Source organism: Trichosurus vulpecula, chromosome 5 (genome assembly GCF_011100635.1).
Source record: "Trichosurus vulpecula isolate mTriVul1 chromosome 5, mTriVul1.pri, whole genome shotgun sequence".
NCBI lineage: Eukaryota > Metazoa > Chordata > Mammalia > Diprotodontia > Phalangeridae > Trichosurus > Trichosurus vulpecula.
In genome coordinates this window covers 15,307,568-15,335,514 of record NC_050577.1, presented here as the reverse complement: position 1 = coordinate 15,335,514, position 27,947 = coordinate 15,307,568, and the positions used below count along the sequence as shown (strand labels likewise).

Genomic DNA, 27,947 nt, shown 5'->3' with positions numbered 1-27,947 from the left:
CAGTGCTGGGGATTAAGCCTCCGGATGGAGGGATTAGAAGACTCATTTGTTTCCCTGCGGATTAAGGTGAATTTGAGCTCGCAAAGCCGCCCTCCTCCACGCTGGGGGCCCAGCTGAGGACTCAGACAACTTCACCTTCCACCCGTCCCATCAGATCCAGTTGTCAATCACTTCCTCGCTCTCCAGCCTGGCCCCGCCCCCAGAGGAAGACCACGCCCCGGTTCCAGCTCTACCCAGCGTCTCCCGCCTCTCCTCTAGGCCCCGCCCCCACACCGAACGATGGGACATCCCTATAGGTCTAGAAGTTGTTCTGGTCCCGCCCCCTGGAAGGCGATAGGTCGAGCCTCCGTGAAGCGGCGGTGGTTGGCTGCCCGGCGACGGGTTCCTGGTCTTGCCTGTCAGAGCGGCTCGCGGCCGTGGCGGCTCCTCGGCCGGCTTCTGTGTCAGTCAGCGGAGCTGGGACGATGGCTTGCTGGCAGTCCTGGTAGCGGGCGGGCGGAGGGAGCCGCCTGAGGAGGAGGAGGAGGAGGAGGAGGAGGAAGGGTCGAGGAGGAGGGCGGGCCGGAGCCGCTGTGACGGAGATCCCCCGGGCTCGGGGCACTGCTCTGGTGAGGGGGGCGCGCGGGGGCCGAGGCCCCAGGGCCCAGCAGTGACTAACGGTTGCCGGGGCGGGCGGGGCAGGAGGCGGGGCCACGGCTCGGGGGCGGGGCCGGAGCGCGGCGCGTGCCGGAGCCGGGGCCGAGCCGGGAAGCGGAGAGGGGCGAGCGCCCAAGCGCCCCACATCTGCCCGGAGCGGGGCAGCCTCGCCGTCCGCTCTCCCCATCCTCCTGGAGCCCCTCCCCCTCTGACTCACCTTCCCTTGACCCCTGCCTGACCCCACCTCCCCGACCTTCCCTTGACCCCTGCCTTCCTCTGCCTTCCCTTGACCTCCTTCGAGCCCACTAGTCTTCCCCTGACCCCTGCCCAAACTCCTGTCTTGTTTGACCCCGTTCCCTTGACCTCCCTTGACCCCACCCCTGACCCCTGCCTAAACTCCTGCCTTGCTTGACCCCTTCCCCTTGACCTCCCTTGACCCTCTTGACTTCCCACCTCCCACCCAGCTGATGCTTCCTCATCCAGCCTACACATTGAGATCTCTACTACTCCTGTACCCTTGGTGAGAAAAGATCCTTAACTTGCTTTCTTGACCTTTCTTCTTTGAGTGGACTCTGCCCAGTGTCCCAGGCTAGAGAGAAACTTCTTCCCTTCCCACCTTCCCCCAATCTCTTGCTGTCCACTCTTAAGAACTATACACCCACCCCATGGAGGCCCTCCGAAGGCAGGGAATGTTGTGTGTTTGCTTGGTTTCTCAGACATCTGCCATATACTAGGTGCTTAATAATATTCTGCATCTTGGGTTTGAATCACAGCTCTCACACCTTACCCCTACATGTAATCTTGAGCCAATCACTTAACGTTCTCAATTTCCCTGCCTTTGAAATGGGGAGTGAGCGGGGTTCAGTGACCTCTAAGGTGCTTTCCATTCCTACCTCTGTGATTCTCTGAGTGTGAAACCAGCCCTCTTTTTGTTTGTTTCTTGAGTGGCTTGTCTGAAGGTAGCCTCTTAGAATGTGGATCATAGATTTAGAGCTGGAAGACTCATCTTGGCCAAGCCCTTTATGAGGCCCACAGAGATTAAACTTGCCCAAGGTTACGCTGTAACTGAGATGGCATTTTGAATTCTGAACTTCCGATTCCGAAATGTATTTGTCCAGGCACCCCTCATTTTACAGAGGAAAAAGGAAGAGATTTGCCTCAAGTCATACAGTAAGTGGCCCATTCCAGGCTTAAATCCAGGTCATCTGCTTACAAGGGCGGTAGGTTCTTTGTATTACACCTGGCTGCCATAGTTTCACCCAGTGAATCCTTCTAATTGTTCGTCCCCCTAGATCTGACATGACTAGAGTCATAGATGAAAGGACCTTAGCGATCATGTAGACCAGTCCCCTTGTTTTACAGAAGAGACAAGTTGAGGGACTTTCCCCAAATTAGGCAGTAAATGGCACAGATGAGTCTTTGAATCCCTTAATCTAGACACTTGATTCCCCAACATTGCCATGTTCATTGGGAATTCCAACCCTCAAGACTCCAAATTCAATCCTCTCTTCATGGGAGTTTCAGGATTTTAGCTTGAAAATTTCAATAGGTAATCAGTATTTTAGAATTGCCTGTAAGTACCTCGAATTCAGGCCACCTTCTATTCTTAGGGTCTTTCCCAGGGTGGAAATGAGAATCGTATTACAGTAAGCAGAATTCTGTTTTCTTTGACCAATACAGTATTTATAACAATTGACAATACCTCCTCAGAGAGGACCAGTTGGTTAATACAAGGAGATGTCTAGTGGGAAAGAGCACTGTCACTGGGTCTGAGGTCCCAGACCTTTAGGGCCTGACACTTTAGGGCCACTTATGTGCAAGTGACTTACCCTTCAATGGCCTCAGAGACACTTTACAGATGGAAAGTCACGGAGTTAGACTAGATGACCTCTGAGGTCTTGGCAAGCTTGATTGGCTCACCACAGAAAATGTGCCAGCCTTAGTTAGCTTAGTGCTAAATTTTAGTGCTAAAAGTTTCAAGGCTGAAGTTTCTTCGTTAGCGTGTCTACCTGCCTTGCATCTTTCTGTCTGCCTTTTTGTTGATGTTGTAATTGGATATAAATAAAGAGGTTTTTAGTTCTGCAGTTCTGGTCTGACTAAAGATATAAGGATTGCTCTAACTTTGGGTGAGTATAGTTGTCCTGGTATTCATGGACTTTATAATCAGTGACTGAATATTTCTAGAGATTTCCCCACCATTAGAAAGAAAAGCTTGTTTCAGATTTTACCCAGAGTTTAACACAACAATTTCCCCCCCAAAAGAAACTGCATACGGATTTTTAGAGTTTATGACACATAGCCAAAAACACAGGAGTTCTTAAGTTTAAGGGAAAAGTAGCAAAGAAGAAAACTGACTTTGGTATTTTGGTAGGCTAATAGACTTTTCCAAAGTCAATTTGTTAAACTACTAATTAATATGCTCTTAAGCAAAAACTCATTTAGGGGAGGGGGGCAGTGGAAACACTGGTATATTTATGGAACAAATCCTGTCATGCCTGAATATTTTCTTCAAACCCATATTTGTCATTTTTATTGGAAAAGGGCCTTCTAATGATCTTCTCCTTATTAATATTATCAGGAAATTTATATGGAGAGCCTATCAGTTATATGCTAGCCATTACATATGAAACAGAGGCATTCTTTGATTCATAATTTAGTAAGTACTTATGCCTAGGAGGTGCTGGGAGACTTGCCCTCAAAGAGCTTACAGTGTCATGGGACCTATTGGTGATTTATGAAATTCATGCTGTGCTGAAGGATTTTCTTTTGTTTTTCAGTATGTGGTGTTTTGCTGGAAATAGCTATTTTTGGAAAAGTATAATTTTAGAGACCTGGATTTTAGCATAGTTCATGACCACTCAATTTTATTTAGATTTGTATCTCTAGAGTTAGGTTTTATTTAGGTCCCTGAAACTTTGTGGGAAATACTTTGTAAACTGTTATGCAAATGTGAGCAATTATTAATTTAAAACAATTTAAACTTAGCTTAAACTATCTTTCAGTATATAAAATTAACATATATTTGATTGTTGTAATTATTTCAAAAGTTAGGAAATAGATTTTACTTGGGTCCTCAAGTCAAGTCAACAAGCGTATATTACACTTACTATGTGCCAGGCCCTGTGTTAAGTGTTGGGGCTACAAAGAAAGGCAGTACCTGCCCTCGAAAGGCTTATATTCCAATGGGTGAGACAACACGTAGACAGCCTCGTTAAAGACCAACTAACATCTATATTGAGAGCCTGAGTGACTGGGAAGATTGTGATGCCTGCATTAATAATAAGGGAGTTCTAAAAGGGAGAGGATTTTGGCAGGAAAATGATGATTTTTGATTTGGACATTTTGAGTTCAAGATGTCTATGGTTCACCTCCTTTGAGACATCCAGTAAGCAGCTGGTGATGGGAGACTGGAGGTCAAGAGAGAGGTAAGGGCTGGATATAATTTCATTTACAAAGTATAAGACCTTAATCAATTCCTTTAAATGAATTACATGATAATTGATTCAGAATTGGAAGGAACTTTAGTGAATTAGGGCCTCTCACTGCAGCAATGGGAATGAGGACTCTCTGAGTTTGAGGAGTTAAAAAAAATGAGGAGACTCAATTAGTTTCTTCTACTCATTTCAATTCCATTTCCAAATGAGTGATTATGTATGTGGTAGGCCACCATCTTCATATGGAAACTTGCGAATATGACTTGTGTCCAAAAGAGATTTATTAGAGAATAGTCCTTACAGCTGATGGGATATAGGAGTGCCATACTGGGGTCTTCAGATTGGGATGATGTGACAATTTCTCAGAATGGTGTGTTGGTGTGGCTGTTCCAAAGATACCTTCACAGTCTTTCCTTTTTGGACAAGAAAAGTCCCATCTCTGACATCTATTGAGTTACTCCTTTCTTTTGGGAGTTCCATGGTGACGACTGATTGGGAGCAAGGTAGTATCTGTCACTTCTATTTCCAGATATCCCATTGGGATCTTTTTAGTTGAAGAGAGTGAGTGTGAGTGTGTTCTGCTTTACTCCAGGTTGGCGAAACAAGGAAATGTGGAGGCCCTGATCTATGGTGACAGGGGCTATTTGTGTTGAGATACACACTTACCTGTGAAGATTTGGGAAAGAGGGAGCCTTCTTGGCTGGTTTTAGGAGTGAAAATTGAAGAAAGCAAGAAACAGTTAACTTAGTGTACTAACTGGCTGCTGTGGCTGAGTGCTGGGGTGGCTTGGCACTGTTTTCAGAGAGGAGCAAAGATCCTCTTAGGAAGATGCTTCTGGATTTTCCCTTTGTGATTCTCCATTTGAATGGTAACTCCAGTCCTAGGGGGCAGGGTTGAGACTTGATTTCACTGGGTTAGTGAATTCTCAGCTCCCTTTACCAAATACAGAAGTCTGCATTACTTTTTCTGAAATTGGTAGTCTTATTAAGTTGGGAGGGAGGTGAGTTGTTCAGAGTCACACAGCCAGGCCAGTATGTGTGAGAGGCAGGCCTCAAACTCAGGTGGTCTTGGCTCCAGCTAATCATATCACCCTAATACTGCATCTTTCCTTTAGGAAAATATACTTTTGAGAATAAACTTTCAGCATATAAAGATGATGTTGTTAAGTCATTTTTCAGTCGTATCTCACTGTCTTGATCCCATTTAGGGTTTTCTTGGCAGAGATACTGGAGTGGTTTGCCATTTCCCTTTCCAGCTCATTTACAGATGAGGAAACTGAGGCAAACAGGGTTAAGTGACTTGCCCAGGGTCACACAGCTAATAAGTGTCTAAGGCCTGATTTGAACTCAGGAAGTTGAGTCTTCCTGACTCCAGGCCGGGCACTCTATCCTCTGTGCCACCTAGCTGCCCACAAAGATCTTAGCAGAGGAGAAATGTTTAAATAGTGAGCAAGCTATCTCTATTCATTTATGTTTCCCAGAGGGAAAATAGCAATTGCAGTTATAAAATTCTAAGAAGGAAAAGGTCTTTATAGACATACCAGGAAGGGCCATAGACGTTACAGACTAGACCTGAAATAGACCACCGCAGTCACGGTTTAACCGGAGGTCATGCCAGCACTCATTCACTAAGTGCTTACTATGTGTGCCTGCCACTGAGATAAACCCCAGGGCCACAAAGAAAGGCAAAAACCATTATTCTTATATTTAAGGATTTCACAACTAATGGAGAAAACGCCATGTAAATGACTTTGCACATTCAAGATCGCTAGTGTCACTGGCAGGTAATCAAGCCACTTGGGGGCCTGGGAGACAGCCCTCGCTGAGGTGGGGAGTCAGGAGCTGGAATTGTAGCTGGATCCTAGCATTCCCAGAAGATGGGAAAGGTCATGAAGAGAAAGGCCTTTAAGTGGCAAACAGAGGATTTGAAGCTTTGATCCTGGAGGTATTAGGGAGCCAGTGGAGTTTATTGAGTAGGGTAGCATGATAAGACCTGCACTTAATATCCTAGAATGTAGCGATGAAGTTGCTTTCCCTTAAAGAACTCTGAAAGCATCCACAAATAGGGATTGTAGCATTTGAATGTTGTAGGCAGTAAGAAATGCAGTGGTTTACAGTGTAACTTTCCTTCCTGATCAGAGTAATTGAATAACATATTACTTGACAAGCCTTTGGGTTGAGCTCAAAGAATTTCCTCCTATTTGGAGTTAGCATTTTGGTAAAACCATCTATCTGGATGACCTTCTTCTCTCCTCCACCCATGAAGAGAGGAGGGGCCCTGTTCAACTGAGGGCCTTGTGCTGATAGGCATTTAATGCATTAGTAAAGTTATTCTCTAATGACCAGCAATTTTTGCTATGTGTAGCAATTACCCAAAATGTTTACTGTAAGAAGACCCAGAAGAAGCAGTTTAAGGATGATGTTTACACAGTATGCTTAGAGAATTCTCAGTTTATTGGATGTTAAAGAGGTGCTATCACAGAATTAATAAGCATGAGCATTCTTGAATGCTGTTTGGCCTTTACAGGGAGGCAGCATGTGTCTGGAGTAGAAAGAGGGCTGGATTTAGGAGAGGGTTTAGGTTCAAATTTAATATTGGCACTGGAGAAAATACAAAGGCAAATGAGCTTAGGTTCTTTTGTTCAGAGACCTTCTTGGACATTGTCTTGATGACCTCGCATTAAATTTTTTGTTATCTCCTAGAACTTGCTCAAGATTTTGAGAGCTAGAAAGGGACCTTTGGACTCATGTAGGCCAAATCACTTGGGGATCTGCTTCCTGCCTACTTAAATGGATTGGGATCCATTTTGTAATTGCCACTAGGTTTAATGGAAGTACTATATGTATGTATATATGTATGTATGTATAGATGCATATATTTGTGTGTTCACATTCTGATCTACAGTATTACTGTAGAACTCGGCTTTTACAAATTTTAAATTAACTTTCTTATAAGTGTGACTTTCAGTCTTAGGCACCTGACTAAAACAGATATACATTGGAAATACTGAAGGTGGTTGAGCAGCTTGGACTTCTTCTAGTGTGTTTTTGTTGCACTGGTCTAATTTTTCCGTTTCTATGAATGGTATCATTTGGAGAGGCCCAACACTTGATGAGTATTTAAGATCTTAAGCCTGAATTTTAAGGCTCTTAGATTCTCAGTACTAAGGTAGGAAGCCAACAATACACATATTTTATGCAGCAGCTACATACCCCGGGCTTTGGAGCACATCTCCCACTACCACTAACAGGGGCGGTGATATTTTACAGTACTCCTTTGAGGTAGGTGCTGTTGTTATCTTCATTTGCAGATGAGGAAACAGACTGAGAGCAATTGAATAACTTGCCCAGGGTAACGTACTAATGAATGTCTGGGGCAGGATTTGAACTCTGGTCTTCCTGACTCCAAACCCAATGTTTTAATCACCACACTTTAGAGAATTTTGTAGTACTGGCCTCTGCCTTTGACAAACTCACTGTAGAGTTGGTGAAAAGTCATGAAAGCATGAAAGTTACAGCAGACTATGTGGAGGAGGAAGAGGGGAGGAAGCACCTCAGATCTCCACAGCCCCTGCACACTGACCTTTCACTTCCTGTTGCACTGTTTGAGTCTCCAGTCTCCAGCTGCCTGCTAGATTGGCTGGATGTCATCATTGCCAGTTCATCATATTTAAAACACAATAGATTATCTTTCCAAAGACCACTGGATTCCTCATAATCTAGCTTGTTGGGGAAGGCATTAGTTTAGCTGGTTCTAAACTTGATCTAGAAATTCAGCTGACTGGAGAACTGGACTTAGGACCTTCTATCTCACTTCCCTTCTGGGTAGCCCGGAGGGCTTTGTCTTATTGGGGTCAGTTTTAAAATATGTTTGGCAGTTGGACCTCACCGCATAGTACGGTTGGGGCTCTCTCTGATGGAAAAGAAATTCTGTCAGACAGATATTATGTCAACTCATAGGCACAAAGGAGGAAAAGGTTACACTGGGGACCCGATTTTGAGAGTAGATCTTAAGGACTACTAATTTAGACGTACTGATAAAGATGGACCCTCATGGGTTGTAGGTTTTAACTGAAGGAGAACAGGGAGTTTCTACCACCACAAAAATGGTGGTGGTAGAAGGATCAGAACCTCTTTTTTGTGGGATGCGCAGGTTTCCCTTTAAGAGGGAAGGGGAGGCTGTTCCCAGAATCATCATTAGTTTGACTTCCTTGTTGTTTGAGCCCTAAAAGGCCAAATTAATGAGAAATTGGTGTCAGAAGTTTAGCAGAATTCTCATTTACCTGTGGGAATACCTTTCTGACCTAAATGCTTGTTGATTGTCTCACCAAGTAGCTGGGCAGTTGATGTGGTGAATGCAGAGGTGGAAGGGACAAGCCATTTTATCTAAATTACTATCTTGTATCACCTTAGGAATTGTTTCTTTATTATCCTTTATTATTAGTAATGTCATTTTTATTACCTTTTGTGGTTCACCTGAACTAGACCTGGCTCAGAATATTTGGCATGGTTGGCAGGGATTGTTGGCAGTGATTTTCTAGTTAATTTCATTGTTGATATGGGTGAAGTGTGGGTGAAATGGCACCCAGTGTGATTGTAGTATTGTTAAAAATCAAGTATTCCTTGGTTCTTATTCTTTAGAAAAGCTGGATTGCTGGCATAAGGAAAATGAAGGAAAGTTCTCTTTGAATATTAGATAATGAGAAGTGGGTGAATGAGCTTCTGATTTTTGAGGACTGGTGCCTGGAAGGCTGAGGGGTGTTTGTGAAAAGTCAGAATAGAGGAGAGACAAATGCTGCAGATAGCCAACATGATTTCTGACTCAGAGGTTTCAGCTGGAGAGCATTAGGTTAAACTTTACGGGGATTAGGAAGAGGAAAGTAAGAGCTGTAATAAAGATGAGGAATGGGAATCTGAGCTGGTGGGAAAATTGTCTGGAGCCTCTCCTGGGAGTGACTTGTTCCATAGGGAAGTCAGAGGATGGGTGGGCTGGTGAAAGCCAATGAAACATCACCCCAGTGGCTAATGAGGGTGTGGTCTAATACAATGGTGCCCAACTCATAACCAGGGCCACCAAACCATATGTAAGGATCCCTATGGGCCACATGTGGACTTGGTTTTAAAATGTAATATTATCTATGTTTTACTGTATTTTTACTTGCCTTGTTAAATATTTCTCAGTTACATTTTTTTATTTTGTTAAATATTTCCCAATGATATTTTAATCTGGTTTGTGCCACACTTGAGAGAGTCTAGTTTTCTGAAGATGCCATTACTTTAGCTGGTTATAAACTCTGTCATGAAAATAGTGGGCTGCATGTTTGATATCAGTCGCAGAGAAATAGTCTTGGATAGCTTACTGAGGATGTGCCCTTGCTTCAAGGACAGTTGCATCAGGTAGAGGCCTCAAGTAGGGGTAGCCTTCATCTCCTTTTAGGTGGCTAAGATGGGAAGTTCAGCAGACTTGACCTCACAGAGATGAATTCTATTTGCAGCCAGTTCACCACTGGGGGATGGCAAGGGAGGGTTTGTTTGTTTGATTTTTAAAAGAAATGGATTTGGTGGCCTGGCTTCATGCCTGTCCTCATTCCCCATGACTACCCTATTTCAGGTGAAATGAGAGTCTGACTTTTGGACAGCCCCACCCAAGTGGTGTTAGGCTTTGACTATGGGCCTTTCCCACTACATCACTGCACAGGCTGGTTAAGTTTGAGCAGGGCATTGGGGAAGCCCCAGCAGGTGTTCCAGCAATCGAGGCTATTCACACAAATGGACACTCTCAAGAGGATGGGAGAAGGCACAGTGTCCGTTGTCATGGGCAGTGGGTGGAAGATGAGGATACTCTTTCCTGTACAGAGTTGGGGTATGGCTTTTGAAACACTAGGTGAGCAAGGTGATTGATTGATGGTCGGCCTTTGGGGGTGAGACATCTTTGACCAAAGCAGTGAAGGTCCTTCTGACCCAATCAGATTCTGGATATCTCCTCAAAGCTTTGGACCCTTTGACTTTCTTTCATTCCAGCTGGTCTTTCAGAGACAGCCAAGCCTTTGCATCCAAATTGGAGGTACGGTTGGTATGAGTCCCTCTAGTACTAGAGCTAAGGTTTTAATGGAGGAACACCCAAGTCAGTGCTGCTTGGAAAGGAGGGAGGGCATCCCATATATAAGGGAGACAGTAGATATTGTCATTGGATCAGAGAGTACGTAGGGCTGGGGTGGGAATAAGGTGGGAAAGGGCCAGGTTAGGAAAGGCTTTGAATGCTAGAGGATTTAATATTTGATCCCGGAAGTGATAGGGAGCCATGGGAGTTTATTGGCCAGGGGAATGACATGCTCAGATCTGGGCTTTAGGGAATCACTTTGACATCTGAGTAGAGCATGGACTGGTGGGGGCAGATCCACAAAAAGCCTAGTGCAGTAGTCCAAGGATGAGGTGATGAAGGCCTGCTCCAAGGTGGCGGCAGTGTCAGAGGAGAGAAGGGAGTGTATATGAAAGATGGTGTGAAGGTAAACTCAATAGGCAAGTGACAGCATTTGTGGGGTAAGGGAGAGGGGGTGGAGCTGAGGGTGATGCCTAGGCTGTGAGTGTGGCTGAACTTAGAGCCTGGAGAGAACAGACCTGGACATTACAAGCCATTTCTTCACTTTGGGATCAGGACCAAAGAAGGAAGTTTACTGATGACACTGCATGTGGTTAGTGGTTTATAGGGCATGCTACTGTCCATCAGATATCCCACTGAGCTGACCACATTAATGCTCTTAGAAGAGAAGGAGAGATTAGAAGCTTGGTGTGTCTGCACTCCGGACACAGGAGGCCTGATGTTCTCTGATGATGCCATCCTGGTCTAAGGACAGTGCTCACCTATATTCCTTATGCCGGACGGAGCATCTGCTTTCAAAGATCAGTAGGGTGGGATCCTGCATGGTTCTTGATCTATCTCTTAGTGACCCTCTTCCTCCATCTCAGGGTGGCTAGATGGCACAGTGGATAGAGTATTGGATCCGGAAGATCTGGGATAATCCTTCCTTAGACTTTAGCTGTGTGACCCAGGGCAAGTCACTTAATTTCTCCTCTTTGTTTCCTTGCCTGTAAAATGGAGATGATGATAGTACCCCCCTCACAGGGTTATTTTGAAGATTGAAGGAGATAACATATTTAAAGTGCCATATAGATACCTATTTATAAGAGTTTTGTCCTAACTTTGGTTAATGTTTATCAGGATATGGGATTACTCTGCCAGGTAAGTCTACTATCCCAGCAGCTCCTATCAAAGATATGACAGAAAATAGCCTTCTTCCTCATGAGCACCTCTGTATCATTGCTGCTGATCAGAAGGTTCAAAGTTGGGTTCATCACCATCACAGCTAAGGAATTTTCAATCTCCTGCATCTTCCTCAGGTAGCTAGTATTGTTGAACACTACAGGATGGATTTTTAAAACCACTTCATCCTCATATCTCAGATCATTAGAGTGGAATGTCCTGCCCTCAGGAGTTTCTCCTTTGCTGTCCCTTGTACCACCCTGAGAGTCAGTCAGCAAGCTGGTACCACACTTTTTCTATTACATGATTGGTGAACTCATTCTTGAGGGTAGGGGAGGGTCAACTAGAGTTAATGCCCCTTGTAAAGTGGAGTGGATTGGTGAGGATAGTGGGTTGTCCATGGGAATAGGGGAACTGAAAAAGCCAGGACATGCGGAGAAACGATCTTTGGTTCACAGACATTGTTGGCATCAGCCCAGGTAAGTGATTGAGACTTTGGCTCAGGCAGGTGCCCCAAAGGTATTATCCAGGCCTTCCAAGAATTGATTAGTCAGGATTGACTCATTGTAGGTCAGATCTTGGCTAATAACCTTAATCAAGAAGTTTGTCTAATACCATCCTCCAGCATTTCCCGATTTGTCTGTTGGCAGCTTTCTTTTGGAGGGTGTTACGGAGGGCGTTTTAGAATACTTCCAGTATTGATTGCCTCCAGGAGAAGGCTTGTCCTCCATATATGCTTGGCTAACTCTGAAAGCCATTTCAAAAGAAACTTCACCTTTGGCAGTATGATCTCCAGGGCACAGGCCCATTCACAACCAGAGCTCTTTGGAGCTCTTGGGTAGGAGTGGGCCAGGATTAATCTGCTCAGCCCAGTGATTATTAAAGGGCTGGTTTCCACTGTCAGCTGGACAGCTGTATTCTTCAGCTTCATGGCTTAGTTGCCCTTACAGAGTGGTATTCTGGGCAAAGCATGTGGAAAGAGCATCCCCCCTCCCCTCAGTTGTCATTTCTTTATGGTGGTGGTGGTAGTGGAGCTTAGTCCTTTTTTTGGCAGCAGCCTTCCTCCCGGCAGCTAGAACATTGCCGAGCTCCTTGTCCTGGATGAGTTCTCTCTCTCTCTCTCTCTCTCTCTCTCTCTCTCTCTCTCTCTCTCTCTCTCTGTCTTTTATATTTAATAAATGAACTTAATAAATGAACTTCAGAGCCTGCTTTTCCTTGGCATCTCATGGGGGCAAACCTACCCAACTTCTAGATCATTAATATCATAAACTCCGTATGCTTAAGTTCAGTGTTAAGTGCCCACTTGCTGAGGTCTATGGCCATGGGGTAACCTGTGCAATAGCAGAAGGGTCTCTAAGCTAAATTGTGACAAATTGTCAAGTCACATCAGGGATTAACGACCAGCAACAGTGATTTAGGAAGCTTGGAGTGGTGAGATCAGTCTTTGTGGGGTTCTCTAAAAAAGGCATCAGCAAAAGTGATAGTTTTGTTTCCACTTTGACCGTGCTTATTCCTGCAATTTCTTTTTCTAGTTTTATTGCAATAACTAGCATTACTAGCACTGTGTCAAATCCTAGGGGTGATGACGGACATCTTTGCTTTATCTCAGTGTTGGAAGGGCCTCTAGCCTTTCTCCATTAACGTAGCATGTTGAACCTAGGTTTTAGATAGATACTGTATATTAAGAAAAGCTCAATTAATTCCTATGCTTTGTAATTTTTTTGAAAACAGAAATGTGTACTGTATTTTGACAAAACCTTCTCCAGTATCTATTAATTATATTGATGTTTGTTATGTTTTATTTATTTTGAAACAATTTTTTATTACTGGTATATATGCAGCCTGATTATAGCATATTATCTTGTTAATGTGTTATTGTAACCTTTGTACTAGTAATTTACTTGATCTTTCTGCTCTAATGTGCTTTGGGGATATTGGACTATAGTTTTCTTTCTCTGCTTTGCCTCTCCCTGGATTTAGGTATCAAGACCATAATTGTGGCATAGAGTTTAAAAGCGTCTCATCTTTTCCTATTTTTGCTAACAGTTTATATAACATTGGAATTAATTGTACTCTAATATTTGGTAGAATTCACTTGGAAAACCACCTGGTTCTGGAGCTTTTTTCTTTGGAAATTCATTTATGGTTTATTCAATTTCTTTTTATGAAATTGAGTTATTAAAATTTTTATTTCTTGGTTTGTAAATCTGATTATTTAATGGGAACATTCATCTATTTCATATAAGTTAATCATTTTGTGGCATATAATTGAGTAAAGTAATTCCTGACAATTTTCTTTATTTCTTTGTTGTGAAGTCTCCTTTTCATTTCTTAGTGGCAATTTGGTTTTCCTTTCTCTTTTAAAAAAAATTAGATTGTCTTTATCTCTTAATAGTTGTTTTTCCTCAAAAAAATCAGCTCCTAGTTTTCATGTATTAATTTTCAGTGATTTTTTTGGCCTCAATTATGCTAATCTCTTTTTTGATATTTAGTTGGGCTTTTTTGGGACAATGATAGGCTCTGTACTAAGTTGTTTACTCTCCTTCCAATTCTTTCCTGTAATGTTCTCATTTAATTTATAATATCTTCCTTTTGTACTTTTTTTTTTTTTTTTTTTGCCAGGGCCAGGTTCTAATTGCTTCTGCACACTTGGGTGGGATGGTAAGCTCATTTTGTTTCCCAAGTGTATTGTCTGAGGTCTTGTCCCTGGCTCTCCTTTCTGCAGGTTAGTGCTGACAGGTCCCAGGCTCATCCATATCCTAAAGGTGGAGATCAAGGATGTCTTCTGGACCATCAGAGGTAGCTTCTGTCGGCTTGCTGCAGACTTTCAGAGCCCGTAGTGTGGGGGAACCGATGGCTGCCCTCTAGGTAGTAGCTGAGGAGCTTGGCAGCTTTGGGGGCTTACATCCCCCCTCCTAGACCCAAACTGGAGCTTCCTGGTTGGAACTGGAAGGCCTCCAAGGGCTGTGCTTGCCTGGTTCATGTGGCTGGGCCTTGTTTGTGCTCAAAAACTTCGGGGCAGCCCCCTTTGCTTGCTTTGGCTAGGTGAGTGCCTTAGTCATTAAGTCACTGGCCATTTTTCATTCTATCCTTTCTGGAATCTGTACGGGAATCGGGCTGTTCCGTTTCTCTTCACTTTGCCATTTTGACTGGAGGATTCACTGATTTAATCTTTCCAACTGTAGGAATTGTTCGTGAGAATCTAGTTTGGATTTGTTACACATTGGCGGGTATAGATCCTCATCTGCTTTAATGCTGATAAGAGGAGATTGATTTCTACCTTGTTCTTGTTTATCTGGAAAACAAATCATTGAAAAGCCCAAATAACTGCAGTTTTTCATTTGTTTATTTATTTTAGTGAAATAAGGGACAGATGATACACATAGCAGGGGTTTATAAAAAGTCAGCCTTTGGGGGTTATTGTTGAGTCAGGGCAGATTCAGTGTTACCTCAACACTTGTATCTCTAGGACTATCGTGGAGCCATGGGTTAGAGCGGAAAGACTATTGGACCAGAAATCTAGAGAGCAGCACCTTCCCATAAAGCATGTCTTTTGTAGTCTCATTATTTTGAAAACTGGCATATAGGCATGACCTGACTTCCCAGTTTAAATGGCCAGTGGTCACAGGAGTTTTCATTCCCTTCTTGCTATTGCTTTGGATTTCCCTCTCCTCTTCCTTCTGTCCTTCATGAGTTGTCTGACTCCTAAGCAGACTCCCACTCTGACTGAACCCAAAAGGCGAAGCACCAGTGTTTGTGTTGTCAGGACTGGTGGAGGGAATGGAAGGAAAGGGAGAGAAAACACTTGGGATCACTTCTTTTTTCATCCTCATGACTGTTAATGGCTTTCTCAGCCTCAGTATTGGCTTTGTTAACAGAACTGCAGCCTCATTAGGTCTCCTCACTTGTGGATAGACAGACTCTTCTCGTCCCATCTCCACAGTGTAACCACTCCAATACAGATGGCCAGACCTTTGTTTCAGGAAGATTAATTTGCTTGGAAACCTTCAATTGTTTCCCATTGCCAAACAGACTAGTGGTTGAAAGCCCTCTCAGCTCCTGTGATGGAGTGCCCTGGTAGGCCGAATCTGAGTTTTCTCTAAAATATAGACAACAGCACAGGGTGTCAGGGCCTCACTTCTGGCTCATCTAGTTTCTTTTAAGGTTCATTTCAGGTATCATCTCCAATAGGAAGCCTTTTGTGATGGCCTGCACACCCCACCCTCATTTGTTAGTGTTCTTTCTTTACTTAAATGTCTCTGTGAGGAACTTCCCTTTGAGTGAGATCTGGGACTCCCTGTCTTGTTTGGGCTGAATTATGAAGCCATCCAATGGGATGGCTTCTTCACTCTGTGTCGTCCGGCATTTATTCTCCTATGTATACCTTTTCTGATTTCTGTTTTGATACCAATTTGGATAAATGGGTTTTCTTGACTAAGTGCTATGTGTGTTCATTGTAAATCTGGCTTTTGGTGGAAAAGGGTCCAAGTCTTGGATAAAAAGCTTGGAGTCTTCCCTCCTTCAATGAAACAGTGATCTGAAGTAGCCTGCAAACCTCATCCCCCAGACTAATAATATTTAAGGGAGCAGATAGGTATAATTCTAGCCTAGTACCTCATCTCTCTGAGGAGAGCCAAGTGACCTCCATGACCAATCTCCTGCTTCCTTTCTTGGCAGGAATGAAAATCTCCCTTGGAGAAGGGCTGGGGGAGAAGAGGTTTGAGATGTCTCTTTTGCCTCCCTTCAAGCTATGTGACGACACTCCCTGCTACATGAGGGGGGCAACCCTTACAACATGTGGAAGGTCTCACTACATAGATGATGCTCAAACCACAAAGTGTGGAGGAAATTTGACTGGTCTTAACTCTCAGCAGACCTGTGTTCAAGTCCTGATTCTGTTCTTCATTAACTGTGACTTTGGGCCACTCCTTTAATGTCTTTGAGACTCAGTATCCTACTCTGCAAAATGGAGATAACAAGGCTTGGACTGTCCACCTAAAGGATTTCTTTTCCCCTTAGGAAAGCGCTTTACAAACCTTCAAGTGGCATAAGAAGCATGAGGTGTGATAGTGGTTGTTAATTATCTTGAGTAAATAGGAGTTTACTGTAAATACAGATTTGAATTTATACAAAATACACAGTTAGGGAATAAGTACTCAGCTAATAAGATGATTCGTAGTAGGATTCATCTAGATGGCGAGGTCTAGAGTGCACAGAACACTTTCCTTGCAACAGTTCTGGGGGGTTGGTAGTGAAAGCCTGATTATCCCCAATTTCTAGATGAGGAAACTGAGCCTGATAAAAGGTAAGTGACTTGCCTAGGGTCATCTGGTTAATAAGCTTCAGAAGTGGGATTTCAAGCCCAGTCTCTCTTGACTCAAAGGTACTAAACCAGCACCTTCCTCTTCCTATTTAAGATGGTTCCATTTACAGTGGTTGTCATTGCATATTTTCTGGTCCACCCTGCACAAGAACAGGAGGGTAGAGAAAGAAGAGTCCAAGTAAAACTTATCTCAGGCACTAGATAGATAGCCTCTCAAACATTAGCTGAGAATTTTGGTCAGCAGAAGGTGATCCTTCTATGATCTAAGAAGTTTTTTAAAAAGAGTTTTAAAGCCAGCTGTAAGAGGTCTGCCAGCAGGCACAATATTATGAATGAGTAGGAGGAAGGCAAAAGTAGATGTAAAGCCAAGAATAGATTTGTGCAATATAATGAGTTAATAACTAAATAATAGAATAAGTCCCAGTTAATTTGTACTCTGATAAATAGGAATTGGGTAGCTCGGTGGCACAGTGGATAGAGTGTAGGCCTGGAGTCAAGAAGACTCTTCTCTTCCTGAGTTCAAGTCTGGCCTCAGACACTTACTAGCTATATGACCCTGGGGTAAGTCACTTCATCCTGTTTGCCTCAGTTTCCTCAACTGTAAAGTGAACTGGAGAAGGAAATGGCAAACCGCTCCAGTATCTCTGCCACGAAAACCCCAAATGGGGTCATGGAGAGTGGGACCCAGCTGAGAACGATGGGAGAACAACAGCAATAAAACTGCAATTTGGGATTAAAGCTCTGTGTACACTTTGAGTTTCACAAAGCATTTTCCTCACAATATCATCCCATTTTACAGTTGAGGAGATTCAAGATCACAGAAGTTGTCACCACAGTATTGCCATCTTTATGGAATTCACAAAGTACCTGAGCCAGATGCTGCATAAACCCTTTCTTTAAAGATAATGCAGAGCATATGGCCAGCTTGATGGCTAAACACTAGCTTTCTACAAACACTCCAACCTCAAAAGCAAGGAATTATGTATCACGTTTAGAACTATTACAGCTAAATTCATAAGAGAAGACAGAACTCTCTGCTCTGTAGCAGCACCCCCACCAGCACCAGGGTAAGAACCTTATGAATTAACACCAAAAACCTTTCATAATTAGTGTTCCCAGCCCCAGCTGATTCACCCAGGGCACTGCAGTGAATACAACAAGCCTTCAGATTTGTGACTTGGGTCTGGCTGTGGAGATGCCCCCTGGCAGTGGTTCTGGCCAAACCACCGCCCCTAGGCCCTTCAAGAAGTCTCCGGATACTTCGTCTGCCCTACCATTTGATGGAAGGAAGGAAGGTAGAAAATTGGGGTCGGACAGATTTGCTGCTTATGGTACTCAGAGCTATAGGTTACAAGAGAACAGAAAACCGGGCCTGAGGGGAAGGGAACTGGAAACCCAGGTGTGCCCAGCCCTCTTCCTTGGGGGTTACTCAGGGCAGAGTCCTGTCCTGGCCACTCTCCATATTCCCCACACAGCAGCAGCCCAGACCTAGGGTCTGTTCAGGAATTGGAGCTCGAGGCGTTAAAGAGTGAGGAGCATTGCCGAGGGCCAAAATGTCAGGGAATGTAAGAGAAAAGTTGTAACACTAAGAATTCAAGAGAGAGAGTCTGAATACGGATGCAGCCTACAGAGCAAATAAACCAGTGGAGACTGTCCTAAGCTGGGTCACAGTGGGCAGTGTTCTGGGCCTGAAGTAAGGAAAGCCTGAATTCAAATCCAGTGTCTAACACTTACTAGCTGTGTGACTCTGGCAAGTCAATTAAAACTCTGCCTCAGTTTCCTCAATTGGGAAATGGATATCAATAACACCTCCTTCACAGGGTTGTTGTGAAGATCCAATGAGATATTTGTAAAGCACTTAACATGGTACCTGATACATAGCAAGTGTTTCATAAACATTTATTTTCTCCCTCCTGTTCCTCCCTCCCTCCTTCCTTCCTTCCAAATAAGAACTTAAAAAAAGACCCCAAAGCACACTGAACAACTATTATAAAGGAAAAAGAACTAATATTATTCAATGAAAGGGAATTCTGTGACCACCCTGCATAAATCATAGAAACATCAGAAAGATTCAAAAGAGAAATAAAAATTTTAAGGTATTCAGAATGAATTTAGGACAGAAAACAGCTTTCAATGCAAAATTGTTTTACAAGCTCTTTTAAAAATTGCTTTAAATGCTCGAAAATAATACATTCCTTTTATCATTGTTCTCTAATTTGGACTTTTTACCAAATCCACTCTGCTTTCTCCAGGTTAGTTAAGTATGATGTTGTCTTTAACAGATCATTTTCTGTATTCGAGTAAGCCCTTCTTTGGCACATATCTTAGTCAACAATTCAGTAAGATCTTATCGAACATTATTTTGTTTTGCTTTGGTTCTTGTGAACCAATTTCTTTTCCCTCAGCCATAATCTAAGCTAGGTTAGACCATTATTAGGTCTTGCCTAGATGAGAACCTCCTAACTAGTCTCCTAGTGAGATACTGGTCCAACATCTCACCTCGCCATTTATGCTATACGTTGTTCTCAGGTTGCCATGGTCAACCTTTGTTTTAGCTCGGTTAGTCTGCTTAGAAACCTTCTGTGGTTTCCCATTGCCTGCTAATTGAAATCTGGACTCCTCTGCCTGGCGTTTGGGATTCCCTGTGTGATAGCCTCAATGTGCTCTTCCTATCTTTTCTCTCACTATTCCCTTATCCTTTCTCTGTGCTTTAGTTAGCCTGGGCTACTCATTTCTCCCTGAATATATTGGGAATGTTTCCCTTTCCTTGTTTCCTCTTTTGCCTTTCACCTGGACTGCAGTCGTCACTCATTTTTCTCCACCCCTCCCCACCCACCTCTGCTCATCCTTAAATGCTTCATTCAGTGTCTCCCCTTTGATTAAGCCTCATCTGATTTCTTCTCCTGCCTTCTGGTTAATTGTCTCCTCTGAAGCCTCTAGCACTGTTTGCAGAGCCCTCCTGTACTTGTCCTCTTGTTGACTCCATTCCTCCTGAATACTTTTTCCTCTGTGGGCTTTCCTAACACTGGACTCTCCTGTTTCTCTTCACACCCATCTGACTACTCTTTCTCAGTCTCCTTTGTTAGAGCCTTATCTCTCTCTTGGTGTTCCCCAAGGCTCTGGCCTGCTCCCCCACCCCCATTTCATTCTTTCCACTCAGTGACCTCATCTCTTTCCATCTCTAGGAATGTGATCCCCAGTTCTATACTCAGCCCTAGTTCCACTTCCTGAATCCTGGTTCTGCAGGTACACTGCCTGCTGCACAGCTTTTCATGGGAAGCCTTGTAAGCATCTCCAACTCAGTATTTCAAAAATGAAATCCATCTTATCTTCACTCCTAAACCCTGCTCCTCCTCCAAAGTTCCTCATTTCTCCTGAAAGTACCACCATCTTTGCAGCCATCTAGCTTTATATAGTCTCAGAATGATCCTTGACTTTTCCCATTCCCTCAATCAAGTGCTGAGTTATGCAGATTCTACCTCTAAAATATGTGTTACATAAATTCCCTTCTCTCAAAAACCCACCATTGTAGGTCTGGCTCATGTCACTTCTTAGCTGGACCACTCTAATAGCTTCCTAAGTGGTCTCCCTGCTTCTGGTCACTCCCTCCTCCAATTTATCTCGCACATATGTAGCTGCCCAAATCTTCAATCGTGGTACACCCCTGCTCACAACCTTCAGTGCTTCCCCATTGCTTCTAGCATAAAGTATAGGCTCCTTAGTGTGGTATTTAAGGCCCTTCAGGAGGTGGATTTCACCTCCCAGCATGTTATAGGGGAAGGAGTACTTGATTTAAAGCTGGAGGATTTGAATTCAAGTCCTGACCCTTGGGCTAGTCACTTAAATGACTCTTAGCCTCAATTCCCTTACGTGTAGAATGGGGGTATTTTTCTAGATGACACTGCTGATCCCCTTTTAACTCTTCATCTATGATCCCATGCTCCTCACTTTTCAGCCTTATTTCATATTTCTCTACTTCATGAACTCTGTTGTAGTCAAACTGGACTGCTACTGCTTTCCCGAGATACACAGTGTTTTTCATTTGTGTGCGTGAAATGTCTGGGTAGCCTTTGTCTAGTTTTGCCTGATTGTAGATGACTGCATAGGCTGTCTTTGTTCTTTGCTTAGAATACAACCCCTCCTTACTTTTTTTCTGACAATCTCTAGCTTCTTTCAGAGTTTAGCTCAGGTGCCGTCTCCTATATGAAACCTTTCCTAAGTTTCCCTTCTTCCTTCCTCCCCTTACTGTATGCATTTTTCAAATACTTATAGATTGGGGGTCATAGTAGTGTTAAGCCATCTACTAGATTTACTTGTATAATGCCCTGCTTCTCTCCCATCCCCGGCACCATACACTAACTTTTATTTTTTTTTTTAACAAGATGTGGGTGTGACAGTGTTATTTGAGCATCTGAGTCCTTTAAGATTCTACTTTTTTGGAAGAAGAATGACTCACCCTAGTGGAAACCTTAATTGGAATCTAAGTCTCCTAATATTTCTTTCTTCCTTTGTCCCAAACTGGTGCTGAAAATTGCCACTTTTAATTCCTTGTTGAAAGCCTTTTGTATTTGAATAGAGAATATTTGTGTATGTTAGCATGTTTGTGAAGGAATGAGTAAAAGGTTAATGATCTGCCAAATGATTGACAGGTGGAGTTTATAGTCAGGCTTTCTACGGTAGTTTTTGGTGTGGGACTGAAGTATCGTTAGCTCAGGAAAAGGAGCCGGCAGTTCCTTCAGGCTTGGAAGTGTGGGGATATGATAAAGCCAACCACTTCCTTAGCTTGGGTGACCACTGTGCTCTGCTGGTCAAGCTCAGTGCTGAGAACAGTGTCACTACATCCTACCGGAAATAGAAACAAGTCAGAGAAAGGGCCAGAGGATCCTCGTTGGCAGAGGGAATATTATTTCAGCCTTTTCTGTACCCTGAGTGACCAGGGCAGTGCCTGGCATACAGGTAGGAGCTTTATAAATGTGGATCGTTTTGAAATGCTCTCTCCTCTGTCTGCCTTAGCTCCTGGTGGAAGCCAGCTGATTCTTCACTTGGACCCTTCACTACAGCCTGGGCATGAGAAAGGATTTTCTGCTTCTGCTCTTGAAGCCCTGGAAGAGGCTCTGTTAACAGCATGTTTATATTTCGAAGTAGATAAAATGAAAATTTGTGTGGGGAGTAAATACCTATCTACACATAGGTCTCTGTGTATGTATCAAGGGACAGGGAGAATACGTGAGAAATAGGCTCTTAATGTATATTTGGTAGCTGATTGCTAGTGTATAATCTTAGGAACGTTATTCTACCTGTTCGTATGATGGACAGCAGCCAAGAAAATGCATCCTCTAGTCATGTTGTTTTCCTAGTTGTCTTGCATGTCTGTTCTTGTCATTAAACCAGGTTTTATTATTTACTGTGGAATATCATCCAAATCTGTCACCATATCACAGCCTTTGTTCTCACCAAAATTCTCTGCTTCATAAGCTAGATGTCAGTAAGAAAACCTCCAGGACCGGCTGAGTCCATGCCACCTAGTCCTGGTACTATTTCAGGGCGACTTTCCCGGCTTTTCCTTTAGACTTTGCTCTGACCTCCTATCTCTCACCCCTGAACCTTCAGATGCTCAGTGCCATCCGTCTGAGTGCTCCTTCCCCTGAGAATTGGCACCTTTTCTGGCCTTTCTCAGTTCCTTGCCGGTCATGGCTTTAGCAAAGATGTATTACAAGGGGACTTTGAAGCCAAAATGTCATGGGCTCTTTCTCCACCAATCATCATGTTTCCATCTCATGTTCTACATGCAACAGTAACCCCATTCCACCCTGTCTCCTCCACGTTCTCCCACAAACCCTGGGACAGTCTGTGTGTTTGGTGCTTTCCTCTTATTAATGTCTTTGGGCGTATAAGCACTCTGTCCACTTCTCAAATGTCAATCTTACCATGTGATCTCATGTCATACATATCGTCTTCATTAATGGTCTTTTATTCCTCTTGAGTACAAGTTATCATTAGTAGTGAATTACTACTTTGAATCTTTCTGTTGCCCTCTGGATTATTTCTAATTTTGCTGTATCTGAGGCTAATAGTGTTTATTTGTAGCTATATTACCTCATTAGATGAATGTTAGCATTAGTAAGATGAGCTTTTGCAGTTGTGGAAGTGTGGAATCATTGAAAGTATTACATAGTTTCCTAAAATTGATCTAGATTTGCCAGTTAAGGAGCATTTGTTAAGTGCTTATCATGTGTTGGGAACTGTCTAAGCACTGAAAATCATATACAAGCAGAAAGAGAGTCAGTCCATGTCCTCAAGGAGCTTACATTCTAGAGGGGAACAAAGATACCTAACAGGAAGCTAAGATGTGAGGGGCAGGAGCAGAAAATGAAGGTCCCAAGCCCGGGGCATGGTAAAGAAAGTCCAGAGTTAGAAGGGCAGCCAGGAATGGAGGGAGACATGGTTGGCCTGGGCCTCACCCTTAAAATGGAGGTTCTGGGGGCAAGTGGCCAATCTGAAGGAGAGGCCACAGGGCTGGAGAGTACTTCTAATGTGAAAAGTTAAGCCAGGGGTAGGTTGAGCTTCCAGAGCAAAGAGCTTTCTATGGCATGGTAGAGAAAGTCCTGTGGAGAGTCAGAAGTGTAGCCTGGAGAAGAATAAGGTTGCATATCATTACCTGGAAGATAATGGGTTTTTCATCTCTTTTCTTTTTCCAGTATTGGTCATAAGACCAATCTATTTCACATTACTTTGTGATAAAGAAAATTTTATATAGTATTCCAAGACTTAGTGAAATTGGTACAGTCATTGTGAACTGGAGAACCTTGGAAAAAGGGAAATCTTTTTCTGTTTTTTTTTTGGGGGGGGTGTATTAAGTGAACACTTTCCACGATGCTGCAAACATCTTCAAACCTATATCTCTGCATTTGCTGAGCTCTCCTTTCCTCTTCTCTCCTCTCCTCCTCGCTTCACACTACTAAGATGCTTTCCTCCACGAATGTCTCCCTCACCCCCATCTCCTGGCCAAGGCAAACCTCTGCATGTACATGTAATCCCATTTCATCCTGTCTCCTTCAGTAGATTGTCCCCTTTATCTTCTCTACTTTTTCACTAATCTTCAACTGCTCTCTGTCTATTGGCTGCTTCCCTGTTGCTTGCAGACATGCCCATGTCTCTCCCATCCTTAAATATACTCATATTGGATCTTTATTGTCCAAGTAGCTATCATGCTGTATCTCTCTTCCCTTTTGTAGCTAACTTCTTTGAGAAGGCCATCTACAGTCAGCATTCCTATTTGTTTTCCTCTCATTCTCTTAACTCTGCAGTCTGGCTTCCAACCTCATCATTTAGCTGCAACTTTTCTCTCTAGTTACCATCAATCTCTTGATTGCCAAACATAATGCCCTCTTCTTGATCTTGTTCCTCTCGACCTCTCTGCAGTCGTTGACACTGTTTATTACCCTCTTCTTCTTGATTTCCTCTACTCTCTAGATTTTCATGACACTGCTCATGCTTGTTTCTTCACCTGTCTGATCATTCCTCAGTGCCCTTTTCTGAATCTTCCTCTAGTTTGTGCGTTCTAGATATGAGCATCTTACAAGGCTCTGGCGTGGGCCCTCTTCTCCCTCTGTGCTGTTTCACTTGGTGATCTCATCAGCTTCTGTTTTTAGTTTTTAGTTCTGTTTTAGTTATCATCTCTATGAATATGATTCTACTTATTTAACCTTAGGGGACCTCTCTCCTGACCTCCAGACTTATATTTCCAATAATCCCTTGGACATCTTGAATGGGATGTCCTGTAGATATTTTCAATGCAACATGTCCAAAACTCATTTTTCTTTTTAAAAATTGTATATTTTTTTATCGGCAAAAATCCACCTTTCCTTCCTCCCCTAATCCTGCCCAAATTGAAAATGAAAGGAAAACAAAACCTCTGTGATAAGCAAAACAAATGCTCACATTCTCCTCCCCCCCACCAAAAGCCTCATTTTGCACTTTGAGTTCTTCACCTCTCTATCGGGAGGTGGGCAGCACGTTTGATGATTAGTCTTCTAGAGTCGTGGCTGGTCATTATGTTTATAAGAATCCCTAATTCTTTCAAAGTTCTTTGTCTCTACCATATTTTTGTCATTGTATAAATTATTCTAATTCTACTCACTTCACTTTGCATTACTTCATATGAATCTTCCAATTTTTCTGAAACCAATACCCTTCATTGTTTCTTACAGCACAATGGTATTCTATCACATTTATACATCATATTTTTTTAGCTATTCCCCAATTTATGGGGAACCCCTCAGATTCTTATTCTTTACCACCTCAAAAAGAGCTATAAATATTTTTGTATATCTTTAGAGGTTGTTTTGCTGAGGATTAATCCCTTCCTTAATCTACCGTCCTTCTAATTCCCCTTTCTACCTTTTCCCCCTGTTTTTCTATTGAGTGAAATGTATTTCCGTATCCAACTGTGCAGCTGTTTGTGTATGTACTGTGAGTTAGATAGCTTGGTGGGCTGGTTTGGAAACCTAAATACCACAGCATTATTCCTCTAGAAAGCTAGAGTCGGAGTTCCAGCTTCAGCACATAGAAGCTTTTGGAGCTTTGGGAATCCAGCCTAGTGTTTCCATTGGACTTTGATTGCAAAGAGGATGGTGTGTATTCCTGGTCCTGGGAGCTTTTGCTGTTAGAGAAAAGGTAATTTTTAAATTAAAATGACAGTCTAGCTTGAAGCTGGGCACATTACAATTTATCCCATTTCATTGCTGTTGTCCATGCTGTCTCTTTGAGATTCCTGCTATAAGAATAGATAGAACTATGTTTATGTTGCTTGGTAGGATGTCAACAGTTTAGACCTGTTGTTGAATTGGGCAGCACCACAAATGAATGATTCACCTCATAAAATATTGATAGTGGAATTTTGGACCATTAGGCAAGGCAGGAAGCCTTTAGGAGTGCTTTATTCCAGTCTTGTATCAGTCTAATAATTTAGTTATTTTCATATGGCTTTAAAATATAAATGAGCATTTATTATTGCTACTGTTGCTGATGTTTGAGTGCTGAGGACATGGCATGGATTTATCCACAACTCCATGAGTTGGCTAAGTAGCACACAGATAATAAAAATTGCACACACACACATATACACACCAGAATGGGTCAGGACTAAGATCTTCCATAAAAAAATTCCTTTGAAAATAGAAATTGGTATTGGACCCCAGGAAAATATTGAAAGAGCAGGGAAGAAATTTTAGGAGAGAGTTCACTGCTCTGAAGGAAAAACTTGTCCTAATGATCAGTAAAGCTGGAATTGTCTAGGAGATTTTGTCCGTTTTTCTTGTTCCTTTTCCCTAGTTTCCTATCCTGAAGGGTTTGACTGAGGCCTTTTGACTTCCTGATCTTTGCCACCTGATCTTTATCCCCGTAGAGCTCTTCTGCTGTATCATATGGGTGAGCTTTTCAAAGGAGACCCAAGCCAGCTCTAGTTCTCAATGAGCAGGGAAGGAGAGGATTGACTCTCCAGCACTGACTTAGGTACCCCAATTGTTAGTATTTTCTGGGGAATATAGGAAAGATTTCTGACCTGCTGGGAACATCTGTGCTGGGAAAGGAGGGGACAGATAGAAAAGACTTAGAGAAAAGGGAAATCTTAGGCTTTCAAATGGGTAAAAGAGAGGAAATCGAAGTTGAAAAAGAAGTTGAAATAACAGTGAACTTTGTGGTGGAGCAGCTCAGTCTAAATGCCAGCTCTCCCACTTACTCATTGAATGACCTCAGGCAAAGCACTAGGTCACTTTTTTTTTTTTAAACCTGAAAATTGATGGGGTTGGACTAGATGATCTTAAAGCTTCCTTACAGCTGTAATTCCTATGATCTAGTAAACAATTACCATGTAAACTACTGTATTTAAAGAGCATTTTTACTGGAAAAAAACGGCTGAAACACAGAATTGTCCTTACCGTCTGAGTGGCAGAAAAATGAAAGGTTGCCGCTGTCACTTTCCTTCTGTAAATCTATCATGTCAGTTAAAATGGCAGTTGGAAAAAACAAAGGTTTTGCTATGTGGGATATTTTTCCCTCTTAGTATTGTAGTAAAAGATAAGCATTTCTAGAAATGACATGCAGTGTTACTTGTCCTGCAGTTTCAGAAGTTTAACCAAGAAACTTTAGTGCTTAAAAAAACTGCAGCAGAAATACATGAATATGTTGGAGCTAAATATTTTTAATTGCTTAAAAATATGCTATATTCATTTTATGTAGAAATTTCAAAGCAGATTGGAAAATAGAATTGTTAGCTTCTGGTTCTTAAATTGTACATGCTTCAATAACTTCAGATATTTTATTTTTGTCTTTTAAAATCAACTTAATCTGGAGTCAGTTAAATTCTGGATGAAGGCAAAAAGGAAACTTTAAAAAAGTAGCGTTTGAGGCAGTATGTCTTAGAGGAAACAGCGCTAGCCTGGGAGTCAGAAAACCTGCCTGGTTGAAGTTCTGCTGTTAATGAGCTTTGTGACTTAGCCGTGCCTTTGTCTAAATAGACTTCATTTCTGAGCTTGTGCAATGTAGGGGCTGACCTTGATGAAGTGTGAAGTTCCTTCTAGCTCTAAGATTCTGTGTTTCAATAGGTAAGAGCACCAGCCAGCTGTGTTTCATGTCTTTTAACAAAATGGTGGACTTTAAAGAGAAGGTAGCGAACAGGTGAAAATGCATGTTCTGTTTTATACAAATACTAGCATTAAATATTGGATTGGTAGTGGAAAGGGACACTCAGTCTGTTAGAACTCTCTAAATTTGTATCTGAGAACCAGTTCCCTTCAAAGAAAAATGTCTACTCATCTGAAATAACCCCTTTCCACCGTTTTGGAAATAATATCTTAATAGTTCTTGGAGCAGAGTGAATTTAGTTTTCTTTCTTAGTTGGTGTTGTTCAGACTTGTATTTCAAGACAACTAAGCCAACCAGTGGAATTAGTATAGATTCTTAGGCTTAGGGCTTGAAAAAAATGCTGGACTTATGGTTTAAAAGCAGACTGCAGGCTGCAGTGACCTATGCTCTGTTGCCTGAGCCTTCTATCGCTCTTGGAACATGGACAAGGAAGCAGAAGTGGATTGTTAATCTCCTAGTGTGAGTAGATTCTTAAGAGCCAGCCACAGACCATCGCAACAGACCTAGCAACTATGGTTTTCATTTGGGGAAGTGTGGTGGGAGTGCCCTGGATTAGTAAATTACATCAGTGGAAAAGGGGAGCCTGATGACGGTATTCCTTCTAGCAGGTAAAAGCTAAGTGAGGACATCTTTGGCCTAAAATGGCCAAA

General features: G+C 42.7%; 1 protein-coding gene across 2 annotated transcripts in view; it reads left to right on the top strand.

Annotated features, from left to right (window-relative positions):
- Positions 1-379: 379 nt before the first annotated feature.
- Positions 380-27,947, top strand: part of FAM126A (family with sequence similarity 126 member A) — a 100,223-nt gene continuing 72,655 nt past the window's right edge. The window contains exon 1 of one of the 2 annotated variants that reach the window (XM_036760220.1): positions 380-608. The gene's annotated coding sequence lies outside the window, so the exon portion shown is untranslated. The remainder of the gene's footprint in view (positions 609-27,947) is intronic. The other variant, XM_036760222.1, reaches the window with a different exon arrangement.